This window comes from Vigna unguiculata, chromosome 4 (genome assembly GCF_004118075.2).
Source record: "Vigna unguiculata cultivar IT97K-499-35 chromosome 4, ASM411807v1, whole genome shotgun sequence".
Lineage (NCBI taxonomy): Eukaryota > Viridiplantae > Streptophyta > Magnoliopsida > Fabales > Fabaceae > Vigna > Vigna unguiculata.
Genome location: NC_040282.1, coordinates 8,604,672 through 8,617,394, shown reverse-complemented (window position 1 = coordinate 8,617,394; position 12,723 = coordinate 8,604,672). Strand labels below are relative to the sequence as shown.

Sequence of the window (12,723 nt, the reverse complement as noted above, 5' to 3'; positions counted from 1 at the left end):
CGAGTAATGTAGGGACAGATTGAATATTTAAATGTGAGGATTGCTTGGAGAAGAAAGTTTGAAGAAGATAACCCAACCTTGAAGTCATAGTTTTGAAAAAAACACAATAACTAGAAATGTTAGTCCAAATTAAATGTCACTCTGCTTACATGGATAGAACTAGTATATTTAATGCATCATTTAATAGATAGATGGTCCTTCGCATTTAACTTTCTTTTTCATTTTTAAATAATATGGGACCTTCGATAGTATTTGAATAAGTATTTAATTGAGACTAAGAAATACGAGTTGAATAACTTTTACCTTGTTTTATTCAATGTATTGTTTTGGTATTTTTTTATTCTAAGACATTATTAAAAAAACTCATTTTTTATTAATTTTATTTTGAATTTTTTTTAGAAAATACTTATAAATCTTGTTATGAAAAAATTTTTGTAGCAAATTGCTATCAATTCTTTTGCAAAATATATTGTATAAAAAATTTTTAGCAAAAAATTTGTAGGAAATAATTATCCAAGAAGAAATTACTCGCCAATTAAAATTCTTAGAAAAAATAACAGAAAAAAGTATTTTCTTGTAATTTTTTTTAACAAATTTGCAAAAAAAATTTCATGTAATATGAGAATTTTTAGTAGTGCAAGATATAGAATATATATATATATATATATATATATATATATATATATATATATATATATATATATATATATATATATATATATATATATATATATATATATATATATATATATATTCTTTTCTTTTAACTTTTGAGTACTATGAAATTCCTTAACAAAAAAGAACCTAAACTTATATTTTAGGTTAAATTATCTATAATCACGTTGAAGAATATATAATTCAATTTCTAATAACATACCTTTTAAATTCTATCTAAACATTTAAGTTAAAATGTTTTCTTATTTTGTTAAAATAGTTATTTTGATTTAATTATAATTTTTTCTCATTGATTATAATTGTTTTTATTGAAAAAGATTGTAGATCCTCCAAGGTGAAAAGGGTGGGATTTTAAATCCAACTTCACTTATGAGGATAGATAGTTTATTTGTTGATTGAGACTGTGAACAAAATTCATCTGTAAAAGATTCACCGACGTCTGATCAATAAGAGCACAATAAACTAAGAGTATAATAGTGAGTATGAAAGTCTTTTTTAAAATTACCCTATGATATCAATCAATATTTATAGGCCTCTTTAGACCTATGCCAAATTACCCAAGATATTCTTAATAAATGAGATATATAGTTGGGTTGCTAAATATTTGTCCTGTGATAAATATATGTTTATGAATATCCAAGTTAAGCAGCTTCAAATAATTTGATTACATTGCATCTCATTTTATTGGATTTATATTATTATTATGGCATAAATGCATATATTATGCACATCTCAAATATGCGAAAGTACATAACCCCTAGCTCGGAATTCATAAGCGAAGTACATGTGAATGAATGAATGAGCTTAAGTAAATAATTCACTTCTAAGATTATATTTTCACAATCGTTTCTTAAGGCGACTTTGGACCATCATAAATGAAGTACAACTTCAAATCTTTGTCAAATTTGTTTTACATTCTAGGTGTCTCAATTTTGAGATTTTATTTTCAAAGAAGATCCTTAATATACATGATAAGAGCTCCATTGTTCGATGGATCATCTTTAGAATTGTTAATGATGATGCAAAAATTATGCCTTTGGTTAGTACCACAAGACTTGTGGTCTAGGAATAGTTTTACAGGATCTTACAATGGACGCCAAATGTTCTTACCGAAAAATAGTGTAGATCTCCCAAATTGATAAGGGTGACAGTTCAAGGAAGTCGAGCTCCACTTACGAGGATTGCTCGTCAGGTTGTTGATGAAGATCAATGAGAGGTTCACCTGTGGACAATTATCTAATACTCAAGTTAGTAAGAGTAGAATTTAAGAATTGAATTTGTACTCCTTGTAATATTAATTTGTATTTATAGACCTATTTGGACGTGAGCCAAATTACATAACATATTCTCAACAAATAAGAGATATGATTAGATCATTGAATATTTGTTTTATAATAAAGTATTACCATATATGGTTATAAATATTCAACTTAATAAGTTACAAATGATTTGATTAGATCGCATCCAATTTGATTAGATTTATGTAATTACTATATCATAAATGTATATATTTTGTATATCACATATATAAATAAATACAATATTAAGTATCTTAAGAATTTAATATAAATTAAAAAGTTATTGATAAGTGCCTAGAATGAATTCAAATATACATCAAATAAGACACTTATCAAGTACTTAAAGAATTAATCTACAGGAAAAAATAGTTCTCTTTAGCTTAATCATGAAACATCCCTCATGAGTGAACCAAATTTGTAGATAACATTTATTTTTTTTTTCTATTTTGTAGAGAAAACTAGTGAAAATAGCAAACAAGAGGTTGAGCCACTACTTAAATGTTAAGCCAGGAAAGAAGAAAACACATAACAAAGCCCACATGAATTCTTTGGCTGAGCCTGACAACTGATGCCGAGCTACGTAAGAACACCCTCATAATTAAGTAGCTAAGCATTCAAACCAAGGAGATACATTGGACTAAAAGAATAAATGAATGTGTCAAGCACCAAAGTAAGAAAGCTAAGCAGAAAAAGCAGATTGATCTTATGAAGAAATACATGTAGCTGAACACAAAAAACTTGGCTGAGTACCGCCTAAATTGTTCTACAAAAATAGGGCTCTCCCCTTAGTTTGAGGCATTTGCTTAAAATTGATAGGCCTTTTTCCTCTTGTAAAGACACTGAGAACAAAATTTAGGAGGAGATAGAGGAATGAGTAGAGATCAACACTTAGATTTTATTTTGTCTACCAACATGAGTGGCTGATTTCATAAGTATGAGGTTGGATGTAGTTAAACTTAATTTCTTTGTATATGATTGCTCTTCTAAATGCTTATATTTATCATATTTTATTAGTTTGTGATTTGATTTATATACTCTGTTATATTTCACTGGTTTGAATTGAGTTGAAAGGCTAATTCAAATTATGGTCCAATCACATCACCATGCTCTTGCTAGAGGCTTTCATTAGATTTAGAGGACATGTTGGGTGAAGAAAGTCTTGTGTAGTAAAAAAGGGATTTATTCAACCAAGAGTGGAGAGATCGCCTCGGGTCTAAACTCCCTAGGTTCTAGACTGTAAAAATGGGTCTAGATCTACATCAAAGAGTACTTCCAAAGCATTAAAACATGATAAATATTAAGTAGGAGAAGAAGCATTCAATAATACAATTAAAGAAAGGGAGATGAAATTCAACCTCACCATGGATTTTTACCAATATTCTCTTCACACCAAATTTCAATTGCATGCTTAGTTAAAGTCTTTTCTAAAATCACTATTTTATTCAAAAACTAGATAGTTGTAATTCTTGATAAAACCTTGTAGATACGACACTTCATTTATACTTCAACACACCAGTGCACTTGTTGGAAACAATCATTAGTTCTTAACGATTGAAAATAAGTAATAAAGACAGTATGAGATTGATTAGAAATAAGTATATAGGCTATACCATATATGTACAAGGACATCTCGACCACCCGTGTCTAGATGTACTCGACCCTTATCCTATGAACGTGCATTGTGATGGCTTGGCCGACTTCATATCGACCAACCAAGATCAACATACGGAAAGCATTGATTGAGTTCACTAATTTAAGATCGTGATTAAGGTATGATTAAACATATTTATTAACCAAAAACTAATAAAGGTAATTAGCTACATGAATCAGGCCCACCCAGGTAAAAAGCTCATAAACATAATATAAATAACACAATACACGAGGTACATTGATTATATTCATGAATTACTATACTTATTGTCATCTAATGAAGTTGGCTGACTTGAAGAGGGCAATAAACAAACAACCCAATCTAGAGTGTACGGAGCTATGAGTATTTGGAGTTGAAGTTTTTCATGAGTATATTCAACTCTATAAGAACATAGACAATATGAAATAAATATATGTATAAATTCATTATTTCAATATTTTCAATTAAAATTAATATATTATTATTTTATATGAATTTGTTTACGATTACATTAAGCTGTATTCTAATAAAAAAAAACACTTTAGATTTAAATTATTATGACTTTGTTTCAATTTTATTAATAAAAAACTATATAAATCCAGGGATGCAAGGAGCTAATTTTGGCCCTTCTCTCTTTTAAAAATACCAATCAGCATTAGTATAGTTAAAAATTTTCTTGTTCTAAGAAATTGACTAGTTGGAAAAACTTTCCGTTGGTTGAACAAGGTAATGATTAGTTAGTTGTTGCAAACTCTACCATAGTGATCAATTCCTATACTAAGAATATATATATATATATATATATATATATATATATATATATATATAACACCACTTAAATCATGTTTAGCCACACTACATAAAAAATATTTGTTATTATTAGTCATAGTTTGTGAATCCGATTTTTGTCTATATTGTTGTAAGATGGTTCAATGATTTTCTTTATTTTGTTTTAGTCTTAGTCATAGTGTACGATGAAAAGACAAAAGGAGCAAGATAGATGATACAGGTAGAAATTAATAAAGAAGAGCCATTGACTTGCAGAAAAGACAAAATTAATGCAAGAGAAACTTGGTGGAGAATAATGATGAAGAAACTGGGAAGATACAATGGAACAAGGTTTGGTATATTCCTCCTTTTGTGTACCGTGTAGAGTTTAACATTCAAGTATTTTAAATAATTTTATATTATACACACGTTCAAAATCATCTTTGAATTGTTTTCTCTTTTCATATGATAGAAAGAAAATGGTGTATGCCATAAAGTACACGGAGATTCTTCTTGGCAAATTATACACTTTGAGTGAAAAACATAATGACAATGTCGACACAATTTAAACATTTTACTTTCATGATAAAATAAAGATTTAATTATTTCATTCGTTCTTATTTTATTTATTTGAAAAATTGTAAGTAGGTCTTCGTTTTTTTTTTAATTAGGTCTCAATTTTTTAAAACTTGAGACTTAATTAAGTTATTTTAATTTAATATGTTATAAAATTAATTTTAATAAAAATATAGTATCACAATGATACAAATATTAAATTTGGTTTCAATTTGAAGAGGAAAAAAATTGTTTGTTGACATATATAAAAATTGAATTGAATAAAAAATAATGACACTTGGCATTAATGCTGACACATGGTATTATCATGTCATATGGTACTAATAATGTCATATGTCACACCACGAGACCTGACACATGGACAACAAAAAAATTTATAAAAAGATTAGAAAAAACTAAGAAAAACGAAAAAAAAATTAATTATGAACCGATTCATGAAATGTTTTTAACTTTATTTATAAGGTACTACAAGAAAGATCTAATTGAGTAAATTTTTAAAAAATTGGACTTAATTGATACAAAAATAAAAATAAGATCTACTTGCAACTTTTCAACCAAAATAAGAAAATGAATAATTAAACCTTAAATAAACAAAATAAAATTTAATTAGGAGTCATGAGACAATATTGTGAGATATCTCTCATGAGTAATTCAATCAATATCTTTCGTAAATCAAGTTTTAATGTTTCAAATAAATGATTAAGTTGTTGGATAACCAAATTGTGAAACAGTTATAAGGCTTACCTATATTAATTTAAAAGTAAAGTCTCACAAATTTTGAAAAATATTTGGTTAATAAAATATTAAATATTTAACAAATTAGGAAACAAATTTATCTCCGAGTACTCTAAGTTTTTGACATAAAAATTTATTTTCTAAGGTAGTTCTAACTTAAAAAATAAACTTGTGTGTTCTATTTTAATGGCTAAAAACTTTTGAGTAGTACAAATACACTTTTTTTAGATGTTCTGTAGTAAAATTCTAATAATAGAACACCATTAAATTAAAAAAAAAATTAAAAATTGTTTTTAAATTAATTATAATTTCTTATAATATTGTTGGCTTTTATATTATATTTATTCACAACAAATTTATATTTTTTGAGATTTTTTTATGATAGCGAAATCCAGAAGAAAAACTTATGAGGAATTAAGCAAATACTTTATTCATAAATTTAAATGATACCACATTCACATTACATTCAATATCTTTCGTACCCAATTCAAATATTGTGTTATAAAAAAAAATAGTATTAACTATATTTCTCGCTTGTGTTATTTCTTACCTATACGTGGAAATTTCAAAATATTAACATGTTTTTTTATCTTGGTCTTTCTTAAATTAAATTGTGTCCACCTATATATTACAAAAAATAACTTAAAAAAATAGGTTAGATAATTATATTAATTATATTGACATAAACTATGAGATTACTTCGATGATCACAACATTTTTCTTATGCATTACACAAACTTTTTCAGATTCATTAGGATCTCGAAAAAAAAAAAATCTCAACATAACGGGGAAGAGGACACCCCCACTATCCAATAACTCATGCACATAATTGATGATCGTTAGGAACAAAGCAATAAAGAAAAGAATAAAGGAGAGAAAAATAGACACAAAAAATTTAATGTGGTTCGGCATACAATGTGTATGTCTATGTCCACGACTATACTAGGAAGTATTTTTATTTCTGGTGTATCTCAAGCTTTACATAGGGTCTCTTATATAGTAAAATAGAGAACCACATCTCACAATTCTAAGTGATGTGAGACTAAATCAAACACCATAATACTAACAATTCTCTCACTTGGGGTTTGATTTACATTACCACCTAGTGTAGTGCCTTCATCATCAATTTTCTTGAAGGCCAGTTGAGGCAATGCAAAGTCTCAACTTAGTTGTTGTGACAGTCTTAGTCAACATATCAGCTGAATTTTCTGCACCTGGAATCTTCAACAAAAACAAGTTTCCATCATTTATCAAGTTTTTGATAAAATGATACCTCAATTCAATGTGCTTGCCTTTGGATTGAAGAATTGGATTTTTACCAAGACAAATAGCACTTTGATTGCCACTGAACAACGGAGAGTCATCTTGTTGTTTTTCTAATTCTTTTAGAAGGTTTTTCAACCATATCATCTCCTTCGTTGCTTCTGAGATAGCTACATACTCAACTTTAATGGTTGAAAGGGAGACTCTTCCTTGAAGTTTGGACTTCCAATTGATAGTTGTACCACCTAATGTAAAAATGTAACCTGTTGTGCTCTTTCTACCATCCAAATCACCTCCTGAATCTGCATCAAAAAACCTCTGTAAAGTGAAATTACTTCTTCTAAAAGACAAATGCATCTTTGAAGTGCCCTTCAAATATCTCAATATCCACTTCCACTACAAAAAAAAAAGCTAAATTGCGGAGGTTTTAATTTTGTTTAGCAGGGGTTTTTACCCTCCACAAAATATTTTGCAGGGGTTTTTCAAATCTCCACATATAGGTTCCCCACAAGTTATTTGTGGAGGTTTTCTACAACCCCTGATACCAGGTTTATATTGTGGAAGTTTTTTAATGGAGGGTTATAACCTCTCCTATTCATGACTGTTATTTTGTGGAGGTTTAAAACCTCCTTTTTTGTGAGGGTTAATACCCTCCTCAATTTGAGGATTATAAAACTTGTTTCGTTTGTATTATTTAATTTGTGAATTTATTACTATATTTTTCTTGCATTATTCAAATCTCATAAAAAACAATATTTTGTTTGTAATCAGAATTTCCTACTATACTTGACAATGTATGTCACAATTTGAGGTACTTATATTTTTATATCAACAATATTTTTTTGTAAACTTCAATCAAATACTTCAACCAAAGTGCTCAAATATATATCATTAGAACTTTTGATTCTCAAAATCAACATATTAACATAAAAGCAATTTAAATTGAAACAATTACAACTTAATCCATACTTACTCAAAGTTCATAATACACTAAAATAGTTTCATCCGAAAAAACATCATCATCACCTTAAATGTTGCTACCACCAGATGATCCTCTTGTACCTATAGAAGACTCAGACTCATTTGCATCATTGGTTTGCTGAAATTATAAAAGATAAATATTAGCTGCAAGAAGGACGTCAACCTCAAATCATGAAATCAACATGCATATACTAAAATAGTTTATTACTAGATCATTGACCTGCACAAAAATCATGATTATTTGGTATTGATGATTAACTCACACCGATATAGTATAATTCTTGTATCAAAAATCACATCACAAATAAGTACCAAGATAATTAGTTTCCAAAGGCTGAGCATTTTCAAATGCATATTTTTCCGAGGATAGTTGACAGTAGAAATTGAAGGAGGACTAAAAGCTAGACGGTATTGATCCACATAAGGCTGTAAATAAGGGTGCTTTAACACCTCATATGCCTGAGAAAATATGAAGTGAGAATATTTAGGGGAAGCAGTGACAAAACCATTTCCACATTGGAAATAAATTTGTTCTCAAGAGAATCTTACTGTTGGTCGATGTTCGGGATTTTTTCTTAGCATGCCCTTTATCAGTGTTTTCCTGAGGTAACAATAGTCAACATTAGTAACAACAAAATATTGATATTAACACAAGTAGAAAGAAACTTACAAGGAAGGGGAATAACATGGAGGCAAAGGGCCAATGGAAGAACAGTTTATCTTGCTTATCAACCCTGCCATATCCTGAAACATGAGGGTATTGCATTAAATGATCTCACTCAAGCTACATCCTACCAATATATAATTTAAGGCAAAAAAATCAGAAGAAAACTTACAAAAGCTTTAAAAGCAGGGCGATGAGCAGCCATCTCGTATATACAACACCCTAGACAAAACGAAAGCATTTTAGCTCCAGAAAAACCAAATCTTCAAGTATTAGACACTTGTTGTAAAATACATACCTAGTGACCAAATATCATATTTGAATCCTTACGGTATATCAGCAAGCAGTTCAGAACACATGTAATTTGGAGTTCCTACCACCTGCATAGAAACATTTTCTGGTGACTATGCATTTGTATATAAACGTAACGTTAATCATATAGATTAAATAATTGATACCAATATCATATTTTATACCTCTAGAAGTAAAAGATCATTAAAATGTCCACACAAAAGATGAGAAACAATAAACAAGTTTACTGAATCAACCCAAATTCTAGAAAAATATGTTGTCCTTTTTATCTATCAAATTTCCTGCAAGCAGCTAATTCAATTTGCCCAAACAACACTCAATTCCTATTTGTACTCTTTTCTTTATCCAAAAATGTAGTTTATAAAGGAGTTGGCAAATGTGGAAGAGCATGGGACTGAAAATATATGTTTTGCATGAAGCAAATACTAATACATTATTGTCCCACTTTTTTTATAGAAATAAACTTAACAGCAGGATATTTTTAACTAAACATAGTTGAGATGATATTACTACTCCTTGGTTTGGCCAATGGAGGAAAAACCCAGTAGCAATGACATCAATGAATAACCAGAGCAAAATACAATAACACTGAAGTAGGCAATTAAATTTCAACAAAAAGTGATTAATTAAGAAGGGACGTTGTCAAAGTATCAAAATAGGACAGTCTAAGGGGGATTTGGTGTCTGCATACTTTAATATAGTGTTTTTTGGAAGTTAAACTAAAAAACCTGTCTTTCAAAGCCCCTAACCCACACTTACTGCAATAGTAATCTGATAAAAAAAACAGACAATAAGCAATTTGATTTATGACAGAGAGAAGAAGATTGATAACAAAAAATATCACTCAAGAAGATGAACTATGATCCAAACCTGCAACCAAGCTATAAACAACCTTGTTTCAAAGATTAAACAGAAAAAAAGTACATGTCGAATGAAATTCACATAAAGAATCATCTGAATTTGTGAATGCTTACCAAAACACATATAACAAATAAACACCTCCTTCAGCAAAACGACAAAATCTTTAACACTAAAGCCTCAACAAAGTCGCTTTGGCCGAGTGGTTAAGGCGTGTGCCTGCTAAGTACATGGGGTTTCCCCGCGAGAGTTCGAATCTCTCAGGCGACGTCAAAATTTTTAATATTGTTACGCTTTGTCTTTTTTGACAAGAAAAAAAACAGAGGCAAAACATTACCAGCTAATTCTCTTAAAATGCATGGTTCTCCACCACCTTGTTTCAATGACTCAGGGTTAGAGAACATATCCTCAAAAAGTAGCTGTTGCTGGGGATTGAACTCGGGCCACCTGTGTGACAGGCAGGAATACTCACCACTATACTACAACGACCAAGTACTTAATCTTAATTAAATCGGTCTATAGGAAAATTGAATCTTAATTCAAAATTGAATTTGAGCCATTAAATCTGTACGGAAAAAAATCTCAGTCATTGGATTAAACAGAATGGTGCGAAAATAGTTTACCAACGCTAAGAACTTGCTCCTGTCATAAAGAGAAGATTTTTTTCTCAACAAAACTTAAGAAAAGTAACAAAGGAATGATAAATGTTTGCGTTAAAGAATAAGACACTTACAATGGATGGTGTTTTCTTAGACTGAATTTCAGCCATGCAATTTCACTGTTATGCAATGTCTTTCTTTTTAGAACTGTTTGAAGTGAACACTTGACGATCCTTGATCGGTAATTTTTCTTCTCGTCAGAATGTTAAGCCAGCTAACCCTTAAATCATCATATGACATATATTTCTGGAACTGCACGTACAGATACAGCACCTCAGCTAAATTATTAACTATAAAATCTTATAATCTGCTTTAAAAGATAGAAATAGACCTAATACATTTTAAATCAAGGACAAGAATCATATACCAATAGTTTGTTTCATATATAAGTGTATACCTTCAGGTCACGATGCAAAACAAAATTTGAATGCAGGTATTCCACTGCTAACAGTAATTGCGTGAACCATTTGTAGAGTTTCTGAGAAATTTCGACAACATTCAATGTAAGATCGGAAAAGAATACATGCATAAACAAACGCAAGTGTGGGATAAGATTCAAGGATACCTCCTTAGGAAAGTAAGCACCATTTAATTTTTTCATCGATTCAGCCCTCTCCCATATTTGAAGAGAAAATAAGCATAAACTATCAAATAAACTTTAAGATATTGAGCATGGGTAGTATCATATGCTCACATGTCTCCACCTTCACAATATCCAGTGACAATGCAGACATAGCAACCCTGCAATAGAAATAGAATGTGTTTAGCAAAGAAATTAAGATTGTGAATACATTATATAGAAACTTAAAGGTCTTTCACCTTCTCAACCCATACCTCCTTGAATTCCATAATATAAGGATGCTGGATTCGAGCAATAAGAGCCATCTACAATTCTCAACAAGCAACAACAGTCAAATCTCTTCCCAAAAAAAAATCAGATTGCAGGTATATGAACTATGATTATGTGAAGCAAATCAACAAATAGGAAACACACAAAAAACCAAACTCACTTCTTGATGAGCAGATCTTCTTCATCGTTCAGTCTATCTTGCTAGCCTGATTTTTTTCAACACATATCTACAACCCAATAAAACGAAGCTTCAGTCATGAAACTTAGTATGAACCTACCCAATACCCATCAACGAATATCTCAAGAATAGAAACACATGAAAGTTGTGACTATTACTTCTTCTCAGCCTTGTGGTGAACAAGAATAGCAACTCCAAATGCTCCTCGCCCGATCTGCTCCATGATCTCATATTGATCCATCTGAGACTCCATTGTTCTCGATCCACCAAAACTCAATTCCTCAAACCCCAAAAAAACACATATATAATAAAGAAAACCAACAAAAACCGATAACTAGCGACCAATCTCACGCGACATCATTCCTCACTTTCCACATGAAATCATTTCCAAAGCCTCAAATACTCATGTTGTCCTAGCCACTGTTCTTCTCCACCCAGTGTTGCAATAAACTTGCTCTACATTGCAATAAACTCTTTTGTGTGAAAACGCGAGACGAAATTGTTCAAAGAGATAGATGAGAGCGAAACCGAAAATGAAACAGAGGGGTAAATGAAAACTTTAATATTTAACGTAATAAAATTTGTATTATAATTTGCTGAGGTCTTAAACCTCTGTACAAAAATATTAAAACCCCTGTTATTATTGTCATTTTAGATAACTTACAATATTATCGTAAACTATATTAATTTGCGGAGGATATTTAAAACCTCCCCAAGATACCCTCCATTAAAGATAAATTTATTTGTAGTGTTCACGCCTTCCCAATGCTCCTTTCCGGATTGGATAGAAACCTGCTCACAACTCCCATGCATGTGCTATATCAGGTCTGGTGCAAACCATAGCATACATCAAGCTCCCTACTGCAGATGCATATGGCACTTTAGACATGTGATTTTCTTCTTCCTCTGTCTGAGAAGATTGCCTTTTTGAGAACTTTAAGTGAGTTCCCAAAGGTGTATTCCTGGTTTTAGCATTTCCAACATTGAACCTGCTAAGCAATTTTTCTATATATTTTTCCTGAGATAAGTTTAGAATACCTTTAGATCTATCCCTGGAAATTCTCATACCAAGAATTTGCTTGGCTGGACCAAGATCCTTCATTTCAAAATTTTCTGACAATTGTTTCTTCAACTGTCATATTAGCACCAACAATCAACATGTCATCAACATACAAGGCAAGAATGATATAACTATCAACATATTTCTTCAACGTAACAACAATGATCTTCTTCACATCTGTGAAATCCTGAGTTTCTCATAAACTCATTAAACTTC

The 12,723-nt window shown here is 30.2% G+C and overlaps 1 non-coding gene and 1 pseudogene across 1 annotated transcript; one reads left to right on the top strand and one right to left on the bottom strand.

The window, feature by feature from the left end:
- Window positions 1-7,972: 7,972 nt before the first annotated feature.
- On the bottom strand, window positions 7,973-11,700 carry LOC114180458 (annotated as a pseudogene).
- Window positions 9,949-10,030, top strand: TRNAS-GCU. Its single transcript has one exon. It is a non-coding gene; the product is annotated as a tRNA-Ser (tRNA).
- Window positions 11,701-12,723: the final 1,023 nt, after the last annotated feature.